Source organism: Bufo bufo, chromosome 6 (assembly GCF_905171765.1).
Source record: "Bufo bufo chromosome 6, aBufBuf1.1, whole genome shotgun sequence".
Classification (NCBI taxonomy): domain Eukaryota; kingdom Metazoa; phylum Chordata; class Amphibia; order Anura; family Bufonidae; genus Bufo; species Bufo bufo.
The window spans coordinates 200356499-200375046 of NC_053394.1; positions in this window are offsets into that span (position 1 = coordinate 200356499).

Consider the following 18548-nt stretch of genomic DNA (forward strand, 5'->3'; position numbering starts at 1 on the left):
CTACCCTCTCCTCGGCACAGCTCCATTCACTAAACACCCCGCTCACGTCCATTGAGCTCCAAAAACTAATTGCAACCCTCCCCCCAGGTAAATCCCCAGGCCCGGATGGTTTGTCCAATGAATATTATAAGCATTTCCTCCACATACTGTCTCCCTATATCCTAGATATTTTCAATCACGCCCTGGAAGGGTCCCCGTTCCCACCCGAGACGCTTACAGCCTTGATAGTCACATTGCCCAAACCTGGAAAATCTCCAGATGTACCCCAAAATTTCAGACCAATTTCACTACTTAATTCGGATATAAAAATTTTCGCCAAATTAATAGCAGGTAGATTGTCATCCATACTCCCTTCCCTAATCAAAGATGACCAAACTGGATTTGTTAAAGGCCGCATATCATCGGATAATACCAGAAGATTAGTGGATTTGTTCGATTATGCTGAGCAGAATAGTCTCCCTATGCTAGCGGTGACTCTAGATGCCGAGAAGGCGTTCGACCGATTACACTGGTCGTTCGCATTCTCGGTTCTCCAAAAGATGGGCTTCAATGGCAACATACTGAATGCTTTCTACAGCTTATACACCTCCCCATGGCTAGAATATGGGTAAACGGGGTGCTATCTGACCCTTTCCAGATTTCCAATGGTTCACGCCAAGGGTGCCCACTGTCACCCCTCTTGTTCATCTTGGCTCTGGAGCCTTTAGCTCAACACATTAGGAATGCTCCCCTCATCCAAGGTGTAGACATTGGAGGATGGGACCACAGAATTTCTCTCTATGCGGATGACATCATCCTCACCCTATCAAACCCTCTCCAATCATTGCGCTCTGCATTTAACATAATAATGCATTTTGGTACACTTTCCTACTATAAAATTAATAACTCCAAATCCCAGGCCTTACCTATTAACATTCCCCAAAAAGATGTCATAGCGTTAAAATCTCGATATCCCCTAGACTGGCAAAACTCAGAACTTCCATACTTGGGAATCAAATTAAAATACCCTTGCTCCCTTTTATACAAACGGAATTATGAACCCCTCCTCTCAACCATGTCTATTGATTTTTCCCAATATTCTATGAAAGAGATTTCATGGATGGGAAGGGTGGCAGCATTTCAGATGATGACACTACCCAAATTAATCTATGTCTTCAGAGCTCTCCCTATCTCAGTCCCTACTCTATTCTTTAAAAAGGCGCAGTCAATCCTATCCAAATATATATGGAAATCGTCTAGACCTAGAATTGCCCAGAATCAACTTTTCTTACGGAAAAAAGCAGGAGGGATAGGCTTACCTTGTATTAGTGACTATCACAAAGCTATTGGATTATCACTAGCTAGGGAGTGGTGGAAAAGGGATTGCACCAAGGCTTGGCATCAAATTGAATCATACTCAGTTAATGTGGGCTCCTTGAGAGATTTGTTAGTTAGTATTGTATGGAATAGGAAGGTTCCTGACCTTTCCCTTATGACCTTAAAACACGTAGGGAGGCTTTGGTTACAAATCCACAACATATCCACAGACTCTGAAGGTGCCTTATTCTTCCATTCAGACACCCATTCCCTGGAATTGTTGCTTCAGGATATAAATTTGCGCAGATGGCGTGAGAAGGGGATCGAGAGGATCTGTCAGCTTATTAATGCTGATGGGATTGTTCCATTCACTACCATTCAGCAAATGTTCCAACTCCCACCTGGCGAAATATTTAATTACCTTAGGATTAAACACCTATTAATGACTACTGTCAAAACACCTCCTCCTACTCATGTGGGAATCCTCCAATTATATTGCTCACAGAACTTACTGAAAAAAGGAGCAACTGGACGGATCTATGATTTTATGGATGATAAAACTAAATTTGTCAAATCCAAACCTTTCAAGAAATGGGAAAAGGAACTGGGTAGCGTATACTCTGAAGAAAACTGGTCCCTCGCCATTGGCTTCTTGACCTCTAATTTTAAATGTGTCACTCATTATGAGGCAGGAGTTAAGACGCTCCTAAATTGGTATTTCACACCCCAAAGACTCCACATTATATACTCTTCTACTTCTCCCTTATGCTGGAGGGGATGTGGAAAGATAGGCTCACTGCTCCACGTCTTGTGGTCGTGCCCAATCATCACTACTTTCTGGAATCAAGTATTCGAGTTACTAGAAGAATTATCTGGACACAAAGTCTCCCCAACACCAGAATTTGCTCTATTGTTCTTGGGCATTCAGCACATACACCCTGCATATAGACCCATAATGGGGCATGTTTTGCTCGGCACTAAGCTAATTATAACTCGCCACTGGAAAAAAGTGATTCCCCCAGATATCTCAGAAGTAATAACTGACTTAAACACAACTTGTCGATATGAAAGGATGATTCCACCCTCAATGCTCTCTGCTGTGAAATATAAACACACATGGAGTCCCTGGATGGTCCATCCGAGATTCTCCCACTAGATTGACCTTCATGAGTCTAACCCCTACTATGGGAAAGGTTCGTGAATGCCTTTTGGTGTCTCCATTTCTAGGTCCCTCCTGCTGCTAAGCCTCATTATTAGACGGATCCTTAATTTAATTAATTAAAACTTTATTAGTTTCAGTTACCTGTTGTTCCCGTGTTAGAATACTGGAAATTTAACACCTAGTTAGTGTCTTCAAAAGTGCCCAGGTTGGGTTATTAAAGATGTCATAGCTACCTTGTGAACATACAGGTTGAAGAAGACAACAAATGTGACCTGTAATCAACTGTAATGTTATTATAGAATCCAATGTTGTTAGTCTACAGGCAATCTCATTATATATTGTCCCTACTCTTCAGATATTATGGCAAAATATCTTATATGTTAATTAACGCTTGGATGATTTGTACAATATCATTTTTCAGTGGCTGCGTCCACTGCAAATCGCTTTGCATTGTCATACTTTATATGAAAATTTTCAATAAAAATAAAGAAATCTAAAACCAAAAAGAAGTGTAGGCTACCTCCTCCTCCTCCACCGCCACTTCCACCTACACCGCCACCTCCTCAACCTCCTACTCCATATGAACCTGGTCCTCCTAGATCAAGATTATAATTTTTTATTTTTACGTATTTTATGTTATTTTAAGTGTTTTCCCTATCCACATTTGTTTGCAGAGCACTTTCCATGCTTTTAACCACATTTTGACTCATTTTAGCACTCAAAAGTTCGGGTCCTCATTAACTTCAATGGGGTTCGGGTTCGGGGTCAAGTTCGGGCCAAGTTCGGGTCCCGAACTCAAACTTTATCAAGTTCGGCCGAACCCCAACTTCCAGGTGTCCGCTTAACTCTAAAAAACACCCATTTTGGGCAAAATACTTAATTTTGTAGCCTATGCTGCATCTGTCAGTGTGAGATACAAGCTTGAAATATTGCAATAATATTCTGGGTTTAAAAAAAGACCCATTTTTGGCCATCCCCTACATCTGCGGACTATGCTGCATTTGTTAGTGTGACATACAAGCTTGAAATACTGCAATAATATTCTGGATTTAATAAAACACCCATTTTTGGCAATACACTACTTTAGGGGCCTATGCTGCATCTGTCAGTGTGAGATACATGCATTAGATACTGGTGTTATTTTCTGTACTTTAAATACATAATTTTTTGGGGCCTGTAATCTAACGGGTCAACAGTAAAATTGTTATACGGTGACCGCCTAATGTAAATCCAGCCACATAATCACTTGTTTTTTTCTGTACGGTGAATTCCTAATTAGAGATGGCCTTGCGGTTGGCCCGGCAGTCGTTTCGCGGCAAACTTTGAGTGTTCGCGATTCGCCGAACATATGGAGAAATTTGCGCCCGCCATATTCTTTGACATTGTGAAGAACTTTGACCCATGACACATCCATCAGGTGGTACAGGACAGCCAATTGAGACGTTTCAGCACATGGACATACCCCCTACCTTATAAATAAACCTGATCTGGCCTCCATTTTACATTCAGTGTTTTACCAGTGTAGGGAGAGGTTGCTGTGTGGAGCAGGGACAGACTGTTAGGGACACCAAACGCTAGCTAATAGGGCCACAAAAGTCATTTTAAGCACTAGTATAGGTGTGCTATCGATAGGTGTGATACACAGAGGGGTGCAATATACTTATAATGAGTCAAAAACACATAGATCTATATAGTGATCACCTGGAAGTCAGTGGCCTAGGGGCTAGGGGCTTACTAGGGCAATTTTTATATAGGGTAAGGTTCCGGAAGGGGTCGCTCTTATCAGGGCGGGTGGTCTGTGGTTAGGCTATCAGGGCCAGAATAGCACCCCCCTGTAGGGCAATATCAGGGATAGTTCTTTGCCCACCCTGTCCTTCAATACCACATCATCATCTAGCCCAGGGATGGATATTTTTTGCTTTCCCTCCTGGATTTATCGATGTGCACAGGAACCACCCCAGATTGTGGTAGGACATATGGTTTCTGATTTGGTGCCGCCGAGCACTTGTTATTGCCTACCACATCTATGCTTTTTGCTTAACTTTAATATTTTGTTTTATTTTCATTTTGAGGGATATCTTTTCCATTCACACGTTCGCAAAATGGGTCCGTTTTTTTAATGGGGCCAGAATGTGCTCTCCGCATCCACATTTGCGGATCCACATCCGCATTTGCGGATCCGCACTTCCGCATCTGTGCTTCAGTTTCCGCAAAAAAATAGAACATGTCCTCTTCTTGTCCGCAATTGCAGACAAGATTAGGCATTTTCTATTATAGTGCCGGCAATGTGCGGTCCACCAATTGGGGAATGCACATTGCCAGTGTCCGTGTTTTGCGGATCCGCAAAACACTTACGGACGTGTAAATGGACCCTCATAGTAAAATTATTAAAAGTTACGTTTTATCTTTATGTATATTCTAATGGATTGCCTTCCTTGTACAATGTTATAATATACTTTCTATGATAGAAAGTATATTATAGTGCATTTGTATTGTGCAGCAGTTGTGTGCGGTTCTGCTGCGATACTGCAGGTATATAGAGGGACAAGCGTTATTGGAACAAATAATTTCTACTGGTGTGATATACCAGTCGCCCCCCAAAAAAATATACTAGTGTATTTGTGCATGCGCTGTGACAGAATGTCTGGAGAAGTAGTGGTCTATGTGTGCCCAAGGTTCCTCACTTCTGTCATTTAAAAGCAACCAGGGAAATGTTCAGGAGAGGTCTCTGCAATTCGGGTTTGCATAAAACCTGTTTTTAGGGCCTGTGTTGCTGGAGTGGGGATAAAAGGGTGGGCCCCACTCCATCCGGACAGTCCGGGTTTTGGGCGGTCAGGTAATTACTCCTCAGGTGTGCTAGCCTGATATAAGGCTGAGAATGCAGACACAGCTCGCTCAGTCTGGGAACAGGTTACCTGCATGGAGCCTGTGAGAGCACTTCAAGGAGGTATGGACTTTGCTGTTTTGTTTAGGTGCTCGGTATTAGGCCGGCACTTGGTCAGGGAGGTTTCATGCTGTATAGTTAGAGCCGGACAGGCTTAGGATTTTTGTTTGTTATGTTTTATGTTCTGTACCTCAACCTGACAATAAAACTGGCTGAGGTCAGTTAAATGAAGTTCCTGCCGTGTGGACTGCAACTTCTTCGATGTGCCTGCTAAACTATGCCTGTCTAGCCAGGAGACGACAGCCCCGCTACCTAATCCCTTACAGCGCGTACGTGAAAATTATATTGCCGATATTTCGCATTGAAAAAAATAATGAATGGAGATTGCAAATTCGAATAATACACCTGGTATGTCACTGTCCATGTTGTGGGACTATTTGTTCACTTCTAGTAATTATTTCTTGTCTGCAAATATGAGCTGAAGGTTTTTCAGGTTCGCCTGCCATTAAAATGAATGGGACCCGCCGCGAACTTGCGGTTCGCAAACATTTGATCGCATTCGCGAACCGTCCCGGCAGATGTTCGTCCATCACTGTTTTGAATGTTTGGGGCCTGTACTACACTGGCTGCAGTAAAGTTGATATCCAATGACCGTCTAATATACCTCCAGGCACATAATCACTTGATCTTTTCTGTACGGTGAATGCCTAATTTTTGGGGCCTGTAATCCAACTGGTCAACAGTAAAATTGTTATACGGTGACGGCCTAATGTACCTCTAGCCAAAAAAAATCACTTGTTCTTTTCTGTACAGTGAATGCCTAATGTTTGGGGCCTGTACTACACTGGACTGCGGATAAATTGATATCCAATGACCGTCTAATGTAACTCCAGCCACATAATCACATGTTCTTTTCTGTACTGTAAATTCCTAATGTTTGGGGCCTGTACTACATTGTCCTGCAGTAAAATTGATATCCAATGACAGTCTAATATACCTTCAGCCACATAATCACGTGATCTTCTCTGTCTGGTGAATTCCTAATGTTTGGTACCTGTACTACACTGGCCTGCAGTAAAAATGATATCCAATGACCGCCTAATATACCTCCAGTCACATAATCACTTGATCTTGTCTGTATGGTGAATACATAATGTTTGGGGCCTGTAATCTAACTGGCCAACAGTAAAATTGATATCCAATGACCGCCTAATGTACCTCCAGCCACATAATCACTTGATCTTTTGTGTACGGTGAATGCTTAATATTTGGGGCATGTAGTCCACTGGCCTGCAGTAAAATTGATATCCATTGAACGTCTAATATAACTTCAGCCACATAATTACTTGATCTTTTCTGTACTGTTATTGCATAATGTTTGGGCCCTGTAATCTAATCTAATTGTTATACGGTGACTGCCTAATGTGCCTCCAGCCACATAATCACTTATTTTCCTTACGGTGAACGCCTAATGTTTGGGGCCTGTAATCTAACCTGCCTGCAGTAAAATTGATATCCAAAGACCGTATAATATACCTCTAGCCAGATAATTACTTGATCTATGCTGTACGTTAAATGCATAATTTTTTTGGGCCGATAAACTAACTGGTCAACAGTAAAATTGATATCCAATGACCGCCTAATGTACCTCCAGCCGCATAATCACCTAATCTTTTTTATACGGTAAATGTCTAATATTTGGGGCATGTAGTCCACTGGCCTGCAATAAAATTGATATCCAATGACCGTCTAATATACCTCCAGCCACATAATCAATTGATCTTTTTTGTATGGTGAATGCATAATTTTTGAGGCCTGTAATCTAATAGCATTTTGTGAAAAGAGAGTGACTTGTTAAAAATACCTTTAATGAATATTAGAGCGGGTATAGGTATATATATCATTAAATCACCTGCGGTCTCAAATATAAACAGTACACTCCCGCAATTACAAAATACCACAATAAAGAAAAGGAGTGCGTAACACACCGGTATGGGAAAATACAAATCAATTTTATTAAATATCCATAAAAGACATATATGATACATATTATACGACAATAAATAAGCAGGGACAGCCACAATCCTGCATCACACTGCTACCTGCCCCATCAGATGGATGGACGTGATAGAATCTCCATGTATATAATATATGAATGGCCAATTATCCCCATGGATATAATGCCAGATGAATGGAGAATCTGCAGCAAGGGTGTGCTTGCCTCAAAAAACCGGTGTGCATAAATACCACAGTGGCAGACACAAAGTCCAAAAACACTAGGTAATGCAAGTGAATAGGGCTACATACCAACAGAGCTGGGACAGGTACCAGGGCAATGGCGCTCCTCAACGCGCGTTTCGCGTATAGTTTGCTTCCTCAGGAGGAGTTAAAGACCAGGGAGGGAGAGAACACTAATAAGGCGCCGTCAGCCAATCCTGTGTCTATTCTGGCGTCATGTGATTCTCTGTGAAATTCCATGTCATCACGGCGGCGCATGACCAATCAGCGTCCGCCACGTCATGTTACTTCCGCCCTTCCTCTGAGGGCAGTGGGGGAGAGGGCGGTCGCACATTCTATGATGCCGATCGCCATCGCCACCACCGCCCTGCACAGGAGAGAGAGGGCGGAAGAAGACGCCCGGACCCAACGGTCATGCGCACGGATGTCACGAAGTGTGAGGAATCAATAGAACTCTATCAAGAGTAGGTATGGATCTAGTCTTAATGTATACATAAATACAGTATTTTATACATGGATGCGTGGAGGTCCCATAATTTACGCATGATAAGGTGAACATTCTAATTACAACATGAGTGTTATTCTCATAAGTGTACAAACAATACAGTGATCATGACATTACATCATACAATCAATAATTCATTAGACATGATTTCATTAAAAATGGAAAAATAAATACCCATAATAACCACAGTGTTAGTTCAAATGTGACAGGATTATGGAAGATAGCATACCCGCCATAGATACATTTACATAAGTGAATATACAATAATTAAAGTGCAAAGTGCAATAGTGCTGTGATACCATTAGAGTAATACATGGCATTACAGCACAAAGCCCCATATTGGGCACATCACAGTTATCAGGGACCACCACATACGAAAGCACAGACTGATCCATTTAGTGAAGACAGAATTCATAACATCGGGATTTCACAAAAAGACGGACATTCAGGATAAATCGGCAGACTAAAGAGTAGAAAAAACACATTATTAAACATGTATATGCATCAACTATGACCCCATAATAAAAAATGGGCAACATCTCCCATTACCCCTAAAATAATGCCACTATTTAGAGAAAGGAACCAAAGCCAAAGCTCTCATTTAATCCTTTGGGGGTCAGGGTTTTGAGCCTAAATATCCACCTAGTCTCAATCTGGGCCAAAATTTTGCTGTAATTGCCCCCCCTGATCCCCAAATGCACTTTATCTATGCCTCTGAATCGCAAACCCCTAGGATTGCTCTGATGGAATATTTTAAAATGCTTTGGGAGGGTTTTTAAATCACTCAAATTCAAGATGTCTTCTGCCTTTTCAATATCCCTCACATGTTCCCTTATTCTTTTCCGGAATTCCCTTGTTGTTAGACCAATATATATTTTATTGCAGGGACAGACTGCATAGTAAATAATCCCGGTGGTCATGCAGGAGATATACTCACGAATTTCATATGTTTGAGTGTGGTCTGAATTGGTGAAGTGAGTTGATCTATCTAGATTAGCACATGCCTTACAACCCCCACAAGGGTAGGATCCTTTTACAACGGTAGATTGTCCCAATTAGGTCTCAGGGATGTAGTGACTATGCACCAACAAATCTTTAAGATTCTTGGAGCATCTCGCAGTCAATAATGGTCTATTCGAAATACATTGACTCAACTTCACATCCGTTTGCAAAATGTCCCAATGATTATTTAGGATCTCATAGAGCTTTTTCCACTGTTTATTATAGTTGGTAATGAATCTAATATCTTGGCTACCGGCCGACGTGGTTTTAGCGATCTTATTTTCCTCATTTGGGCACAATAATTTTTCTCTTTTGCGTATTTTGGCTGTTTGGAAACCCCTTTTAATCTGCCTATTACTATAGCCTCTTTCCTTAAAGCGCAACTGTAGTTTCTCTGATTCCATACGGAAACTTGCCTCATTGGAACAGATCCTTTTGAGACGCACAAATTGGCCCTTAGGAATCCCATCAATTGTTGATCTAGGGTGTGCCGAACTTGCATGCAAAAGGGAGTTTACAGCAGTCGCCTTCCTATACACCTCAGTTTGAATTTTGCCCATTTCATTGCTTTTATCTTTATGTCCAAGAAATCAATTTCTCGTCCCGCTTTGTACGTCAGCTTAATATTGAGTGCATTGTTATTCAATACAGTCATGAATCTGTTGAGATCTTCCATGGTGCCCTCCCAGATAAACAGAATATCATCGATATATCTCATCCAATTATGGACTCTATCGATGTTCTCAGGGAGGACACCATGGAAGATCTCCCTTTCCCAAGCGCCCAAGAACAGATTCGCGTAGGATGGGGCGCAGGTGGCCCCCATCGCACGCCTTGCATTTGTAAATAAAATCTATCCTTGAAAACAAAAAAATTGTGGTGTAAGATAAAGTCCAACAATTGTAGGAGCAGTTGGTTGAGGGATGGTTCCAAATTGTTGCCCTTTAAAAATTTTGATGTGGCACTCATGCCATCTTCATGCCGTATACTAGTGTATAGGGACTCTACGTCCGCCGTCACCAAGATCATTTCATCCGAAAGCTGTATCCCCTCCAATTGATTTAGTACTGCTGTAGTATCCTGCACAAAGGATGGTAAATTAATTACCAACGGTTGTAAATAAAAATCTACAAATCTGCATACGTTTTCACTTAAACTTTCATTACCTGCTACGATAGGTCGTCCAGGTGGATCTGTGCTGCTCTTGTGCACCTTGGGAATAATGTAGAAAGTCGCCACTTTGGCATGCTGTGTGATAAGGCCGTCCTTAATCTTTTTCGTTATGACATCATTTTTAATGGCTGTATTGAGAATAGTCTCCAGTTTTTTCTGAAAGCAGACACGGGGATTTTCAGATAAGGCTTCAGAAATTTGAAGAAGACCTTACATCTAGTTATGCCATCTGGGAAAAGGAAATAACACAAAAAATGCAGAAATTCCAAAGGGATCTGACTGACTATAACAACCACAGAGTATACAAATGGCTGCAAGATCCTGGTGATAGAGGGATGCGAGTTCGTAGCTCCTCGGTCTCTTCAATTAGCTCAGCTGCAACCTCTGATACTAATTCTCAGAAGGGATAAACATCTCATGCATACATGGGACGCACAAGAGGCAATTGGTTAACCCGCAGTCAATATGGAAAACGAAAATACGACAAGGCCGATAATAAGACCGTACAAAAGGGGAAGAAAGGAAAGGAAGACACGCCGCAGGTAATTAACCTCTCTCAAATAACAATGACTGATGATCAAATTTCAGTCCTGCAAAAGGGATTAACATTCTGTCCTACATCTGATATTGATGTTTTCACAGCAGTAAAAGATACACACCTCTTTGCGAGAAAGCTGCTTCTGAGAAAACTACATTCCAGAACTCAGGCTGATGATTGGCTGGTCACGAATGAAGAAAAAGAGGCATTAGAAATCTTAGAGGAATTATTGGAACAAAATGAAGCAGATGAACGCAAGGAGGTAAGTTCATTACCTAGAGGAATTGGGAGAAAGTCACAGGTGTTTCCTCCATTTCATCTTTGTCCAGCCATAGACATCTTTGTAAAGATGGTCTGTGAAGATCTAGAGAAGTTGAAAAATAAAACAAGCAGACAAGGAGATAAGAACCTAAGTGGGAAGGAATTTAGAGCTTTAAAAGAACTGAGAGAGATGGAGGGGGTTGTGATTAAAGCCGCAGATAAAGGGGGAAATATAGTAGTATGGCCGGTTGAAATGTACGAACGGCAGGTATTTAAACTGTTGAGGGACAAAACCTGCTATAGAGCCTTTGTCGGGATTCGAACCCGTGACCAGCCACATCCCAGGCAGTAGCCCTGCTTACTAGGCTACCATCCTCCCTGGACATTCCTCCCTGAAGCCTATTAGTTAACCTCAGTCTTGCCTAGCCTTGCTCATTACCCTTGATTCCCCACACCTGGTACTTCCCTATATAGTCCAGCCCCTTGCACTCCAGTTTGCTGATTATTGAGCTCCTGAGCCTTGATCAAGCTTCTCCTCATCTGTTGCTCCTGCTACTGCTGGAAGTCCACTGCTGACCAGGAATTGCCTACCGACTACTCTTCTGCCTTATCCCTACCTACTGAACTGCTACCACCATTGCCATCCGGATTGTCTGACCACGCTTACTACCTGCCTGCGGTCCTTGCCACTGGGCTCCACTCCTACCTCCAGCCAGCGGTCCTCTGACTCAGGTGAGCCTATAGGACTGTTACAGAATAATCAGCCACACTATGGAGTCCGCAATGGCCACTCTGCGTAAGCAGGTCTCCGAACTTCAAGAATTTGGTACTACCTATCAGGAGAAATTTGCCCAGCTCCAAGGCGTAGTCCAAAGCCAGCAAAGGGAGATTATTGAACTACAGAGGCAACACCTGGACGTCCGCGGCGCGGCTGCAGACACCCGCATGCCACTACCATCAAGATTCGGCGGCGACAGACGCCAGTATCGGGGGTTTCTAAACCAATGCCGCATCTATTTTCAGATGTACCCGGCCCCCTTCACCACCGAGAAAAAGAAGGTGCTATTCATGGTCAATCTCCTGACGGAAGAAGCATTAGCATGGGCATCACCTTACGTGGAGACTAACAGTCAGCTCCTGGACGACCTAAACAACTTCATCACCGCCATGAGCCAAGTCTTCGACGACCCCAACCGCTGTGCGACAGCTGAGGCGCAACTACATGGTCTGCGGCAAGGGAGACGCTCCGTCGCCGAATACACCGCCGAGTTTCGCCGTTGGGTCACGGATACCACCTGGAACCCAGCGGCACAGAGGAGCCAATTCCGGCGAGGCCTGTCAGAATTAATAAAGGACGAACTCGCCAGAGTTGAGGCCCCGGACGATCTGGATGACTTCATTCAGTTATGCATCCGGATAGATCAAAGACTCTCCGAGAGGAAGAGAGAAAGACTCTGGTCCTCGGACCACAGACCCACTTACTCCTTCTCTTCCAACGCCCAGCGCAACCCCCAATCAGCAACTGAACCTATGCAGGTCGACGCTCTACGTAGGTCTCTATCTACAGCTGAGAAGGAGAGACGGCTGGCCGAAAACCTCTGCCTCTACTGTGGGGAGCCGGGTCATTTTGCCATCAAATGTCCTCATAAAGATCCGAAAGACTATTGCCGTCACGGAACTAAAGGAGCAACCACAGACTCCAACCCCGTCAGCAGCCCCAGAAAATAACAATACGGCGGCTCATGGATCCCATTTCATCATTCCCATCCTCATCGACATTGAGGGGCGACAACTCCCCTGTTCAGCGATGTTAGACTCCGGGGCGGGAGGCAACTTCATGGACTTAACCTTCGCCCGCGAAAAGAACATTCCACTGACAATCAAGGCAGCCCCCGTTGACCTGGAAACCGTCGACGGATCCCCACTCTCCTCGGGGCCGGCCACTCACGAGACCACCGAACTACAACTCCTCATAGAACCCGATCACCGCGAAAAGATCCACTTCTCGCTGATCGTTTCCCCGAAGTTCCCGGTGATCTTGGGCATCCCTTGGTTGGCCACCCACAACCCCTCGGTAGACTGGGAAACCCGCTGCATACGATTCCCGTCCGAGTTCTGCTCGCTAAATTGCTCCCACAGACCCGTCCTTCCACCCGAAGACACCACCATCTCAAAGCTATCCGTCAAGGATCTGCTACCCCCTCAATACAGCGAGTTCCAGGATGTCTGCGACAAGAAAAACGCAGACAAGCTGCCACCACACCGACCCTACGACTGCCCTATAGAACTGTTGCCCGGGGCCGAAATACCCTTTGGCAGTATCTACTCCCTCTCAGAGCCTGAACTCAAGGCTCTGAAAGAGTACCTGGACTAGGACCTGAGGAAGGGGTTCATCCGGCCCTCCACCTCCCCCGCGGGAGCCCCCTTTTTCTTCGTAGAGAAAAAAGACTCCTCCCTGCGTCCCTGCATAGACTACAGAAAGCTTAATGACATAACCGTAAAAAACCGGTACCCGCTCCCACTGATTTCCGAACTTCTTGAGAGACTCCGGGAAGCGAAGATCTTCACCAAACTCGACCTTCGAGGGGCCTACAACCTCGTCCGAATCCGCCCTGGGGACGAATGGAAGACCGCCTTCCGGACACGTTATGGTCATTTCGAGTACCTGGTCATGCCTTTCGGACTCTGCAATGCTCCCGCCACCTTCCAGCACTTCATTAACGACGTCCTCAGGGACATGCTGGATCTGTTTGTAGTCGTTTACCTGGACGACATCTTGATCTTCTCTGAAGACCTCGAGCAGCACCGTGAACACGTCCGCAGGGTACTGCAGAGGCTCAGACAGAACTCTCTCTATATTAAGCTAGAGAAATGCGAGTTTGAGCGAACCACCACTCAGTTCCTCGGATACATCATCTCCCCAGCGGGCCTAAGTATGGACCCGGGGAAGGTCCAAGCTGTGATGAACTGGCCCGTTCCGAAAAACAAGAAGGAGATACAAAGATTCATTGGCTTCGCCAACTTCTATCGGAAGTTTATCCGGAACTTCTCCAAGGTCATAGCACCAATCACCCAACTCACCAAGAAGGCAGTCGCCTTCTCCTGGACACCCGAGGCCCAGGAGGCCTTCACCAAGTTGAAACTCCTCTTCACTTCTGCCCCAATCCTAATCCACCCGAACCCCGAGCTCCCATTTACAGTCGAAGTGGATGCATCAGACTCTGCGGTGGGGGCAGTTTTGTCACAACGGACAGGGGAGAGGATGCTATTACACCCGTGCGCATATTTCTCCCGCCAGATGTCCCCCTCCGAGAAGAACTATGACATCGGGAACAAAGAACTACTGGCGATCAAGGATGCCTTCTCCGAGTGGAGACACCTGCTGGAGGGAGCCACCAACCCCATAATCGTACTAACCGACCACAAGAACCTCGAGTTCATCCGCAGCGCTAAGAGACTCTCAGCCAGACAGGCCAGATGGAGCCTATTCTTTTCCCGCTTCAACTATCTCATCACCTATCGCCCTGGATCAAAAAACGGCAAGGCTGACGCCCTCTCCAGAATGTTTTCCGAGCCCTCACAGAGTAACAAGGGCCAAAATAACATAACATCTTACCAGAGAGAAGGGTCGTAGGGGCCACCTACTCTAAAGAACTCCTGGGCACAATCAAAGAAGGATATGAAAATGACCCCTTCCTCTCCCACCCCACAGGCAATGTCAGCCTTACGTTTAAGAACGGTCATTGGTTTCATCAGGACCTACAACTATATGTACCAGAAATCGCACGGCTCGAAGTGCTCAAACTCAACCATGACTCCAAGGTGGCCGGCCATTTTGGCACAAGAAAGACCCAGGAGCTTCTCTCCCGCTCCTTCTGGTGGCCAACATACAAGGAGGACATCAAGAGGTACATCTCCTCGTGCACGGTCTGTGCCCGCAATAAGACTCCTCGTTCCTCTCCCGTGGGTCTGTTACAACCCCTCCCGATTCCCTCCCGCCCCTGGGGCTCGATCTCCATGGACTTTGTGGTAGACCTTCCTCCTTCAAAAGGGATGAACACCATCCTGGTCGTGGTCGACCGTCTCACCAAGATGGCCCATTTCATCCCCTACAAAGGCCTACCCACAGCCAAACAGACGGCCGATCTTATTCTCAGAGAGGTCTTCAGGCTGCATGGGATCCCGGACGACGTGGTCTCCGACCGAGGCGTACAATTTGCCTCAAAGTTCTGGAAGAACTTCTGCCTGGCGCTCGGGGTTAAAGTGAACCTGTCCTCTGCTTTCCACCCTCAGTCAAACGGGCAGACGGAGAGAACTAATCAGACCCTAGAGCAATACCTACGCTGTTTCAGCTCCCACCTGCAGGATGACTGGCTTGATCATCTCCCCACGGCTGAGTTCGCCTCCAACAATGCTGAGCACAGCTCAACCAAGCACAGCCCCTTCTTTGCTAACACAGGCTTGCACCCGGTGTTCATTCCCCACCTACCCGTTGCCTCCACCCTCCCAGCAGTGGCCGAACGCCTAACAACCCTACAGGAGGCACAAGAGAACATTATAGACAACCTCCAGCTTGCCCAGAGGCGCTTTAAACAGGGAGCAGACAGACGTCGCAAACCCACCCCGGGCTTCCATGTGGGAGACAAGGTGTGGCTGTCCACCAGGAACCTCAGATTGAAGGTCCCCTCCAAAAAATTTGCCCAAAGATACATGGGTCCGTTCCGGATCACCGCACAAATCAACGAGGTCACGTTCCGGCTCGACCTCCCGGACTCCATTAGGGTGCACCCTGTCTTCCATTGCTCTCTCCTCAAGCCATACGTGGAGAACACCTTCACAGGCCGCCACTCGCCCCCTCCACCACCTGTGAGGGTACAGGGTGAAGAAGAATACGTTGTCGCAAACATTCTCGACTCCAGGATCCACCGGGGAAGACTACAATACCTAATTGGGTGGGAGGGTTACCCTCCCGAGAAGAAAATGTCCACGCCCCCAGACTGGTAAAAGAGTTCCACCAACGGCACCCCGGTAAGCCTGCCCCTGCGGTGCCCGGAGGTCACCTTGGAAGGGGGGGGGGGGGGGGAGTACTGTCGGGATTCGAACCCGTGACCAGCCACATCCCAGGCGGTAGCCCTGCTTACTAGGCTACCGTCCTCTCTGGACATTCCTCCCTGAAGCCTATTAGTTAACCTCAGTCTTGCCTAGCCTTGCTCATTACCCTTGATTCCCCACACCTGGTACTTCCCTATGTAGTCCAGCCCCTTGCACTCCAGTTTGCTGATTATTGAGCTCCTGAGCCTTGATCAAGCTTCTCCTCATCTGTTGCTCCTGCTACTGCTGTAAGTCCACTGCTGACCAGGAATTGCCTACCGACTACTCTTCTGCCTTATCCCTACCTACTGAACTGCTACCACCGTTGCCATCCGGATTGTCTGACCACGCTTACTGCCGCCTGCCCTGACTCACCGCCTGCCTACCGACTACTTTTCTGCCTTATCCCTACCTACTGAACTGCTACCACCGTTGCCATCCGGATTGTCTGACCACGCTTACTACCTGCCTGCGGTCCTTGCCACTGGGCTCCACTCCTACCTCCAGCCAGCGGTCCTCTGACTCAGGTGAGCCTATAGGACTGTTACAGCCTTATCTAAAAACCCCCTTGTCTGCTTTCAGAAAAAAACTGGAGACTATTCTCAATACAGCCATTGAAAATGATGTCATAACGAAAAAGATTAAGGACGGCCTTATCACACAGCATGCCAAAGTGGCGACTTTCTACATTATTCCCAAGGTGCACAAGAGCAGCACAGATCCACCTGGACGACCTATCGTAGCAGGTAATGAAAGTTTAAGTGAAAACGTATGCAGATTTGTAGATTTTTATTTACAACCGTTGGTAATTAATTTACCATCCTTTGTGCAGGATACTACAGCAGTACTAAATCAATTGGAGGGGATACAGCTTTCGGATGAAATGATCTTGGTGACGGCGGACGTAGAGTCCCTATACACTAGTATACGGCATGAAGATGGCATGAGTGCCACATCAAAATTTTTAAAGGGCAACAATTTGGAACCATCCCTCAACCAACTGCTCCTACAATTGTTGGACTTTATCTTACACCACAATTTTTTTGTTTTCAAGGATAGATTTTATTTACAAATGCAAGGCGTGCGATGGGGGCCACCTGCGCCCCATCCTACGCGAATCTGTTCTTGGGCGCTTGGGAAAGGGAGATCTTCCATGGTGTCCTCCCTGAGAACATCGATAGAGTCCATAATTGGATGAGATATATCGATGATATTCTGTTTATCTGGGAGGGCACCATGGAAGATCTCAACAGATTCATGACTGTATTGAATAACAATGCACTCAATATTAAGCTGACGTACAAAGCGGGACGAGAAATTGATTTCTTGGACATAAAGATAAAAGCAATGAAATGGGCAAAATTCAAACTGAGGTGTATAGGAAGGCGACTGCTGTAAACTCCCTTTTGCATGCAAGTTCGGCACACCCTAGATCAACAATTGATGGGATTCCTAAGGGCCAATTTGTGCGTCTCAAAAGGATCTGTTCCAATGAGGCAAGTTTCCGTATGGAATCAGAGAAACTACAGTTGCGCTTTAAGGAAAGAGGCTATAGTAATAGGCAGATTAAAAGGGGTTTCCAAACAGCCAAAATACGCAAAAGAGAAAAATTATTGTGCCCAAATGAGGAAAATAAGATCGCTAAAACCACGTCGGCCGGTAGCCAAGATATTAGATTCATTACCAACTATAATAAACAGTGGAAAAAGCTCTATGAGATCCTAAATAATCATTGGGACATTTTGCAAACGGATGTGAAGTTGAGTCAATGTATTTCGAATAGACCATTATTGACTGCGAGACGCTCCAAGAATCTTAAAGATTTGTTGGTGCGTAGTCACTACATCCCTGAGACCTAATTGGGACAATCTACCGTTGTAAAAGGATCCTACCCTTGTGGGGGTTGTAAGGCATGTGCTAATCTAGATAGATCAACTCACTTCACCAATTCAGACCACACTCAAACATATGAAATTCGTGAGTATATCTCCTGCATGACCACCGGGATTATTTACTATGCAGTCTGTCCCTGCAATAAAATATATATTGGTCTAACAACAAGGGAATTCCGGAAAAGAATAAGGGAACATGTGAGGGATATTGAAAAGGCAGAAGACATCTTGAATTTGAGTGATTTAAAAACCCTCCCAAAGCATTTTAAAATATTCCATCAGAGCAATCCTAGGGGTTTGCGATTCAGAGGCATAGATAAAGTGCATTTGGGGATCAGGGGGGGCAATTACAGCAAAATTTTGGCCCAGATTGAGACTAGGTGGATATTTAGGCTCAAAACCCTGACCCCCAAAGGATTAAATGAGAGCTTTGGCTTTGGTTCCTTTCTCTAAATAGTGGCATTATTTTAGGGGTAATGGGAGATATTGCCCATTTTTTATTATGG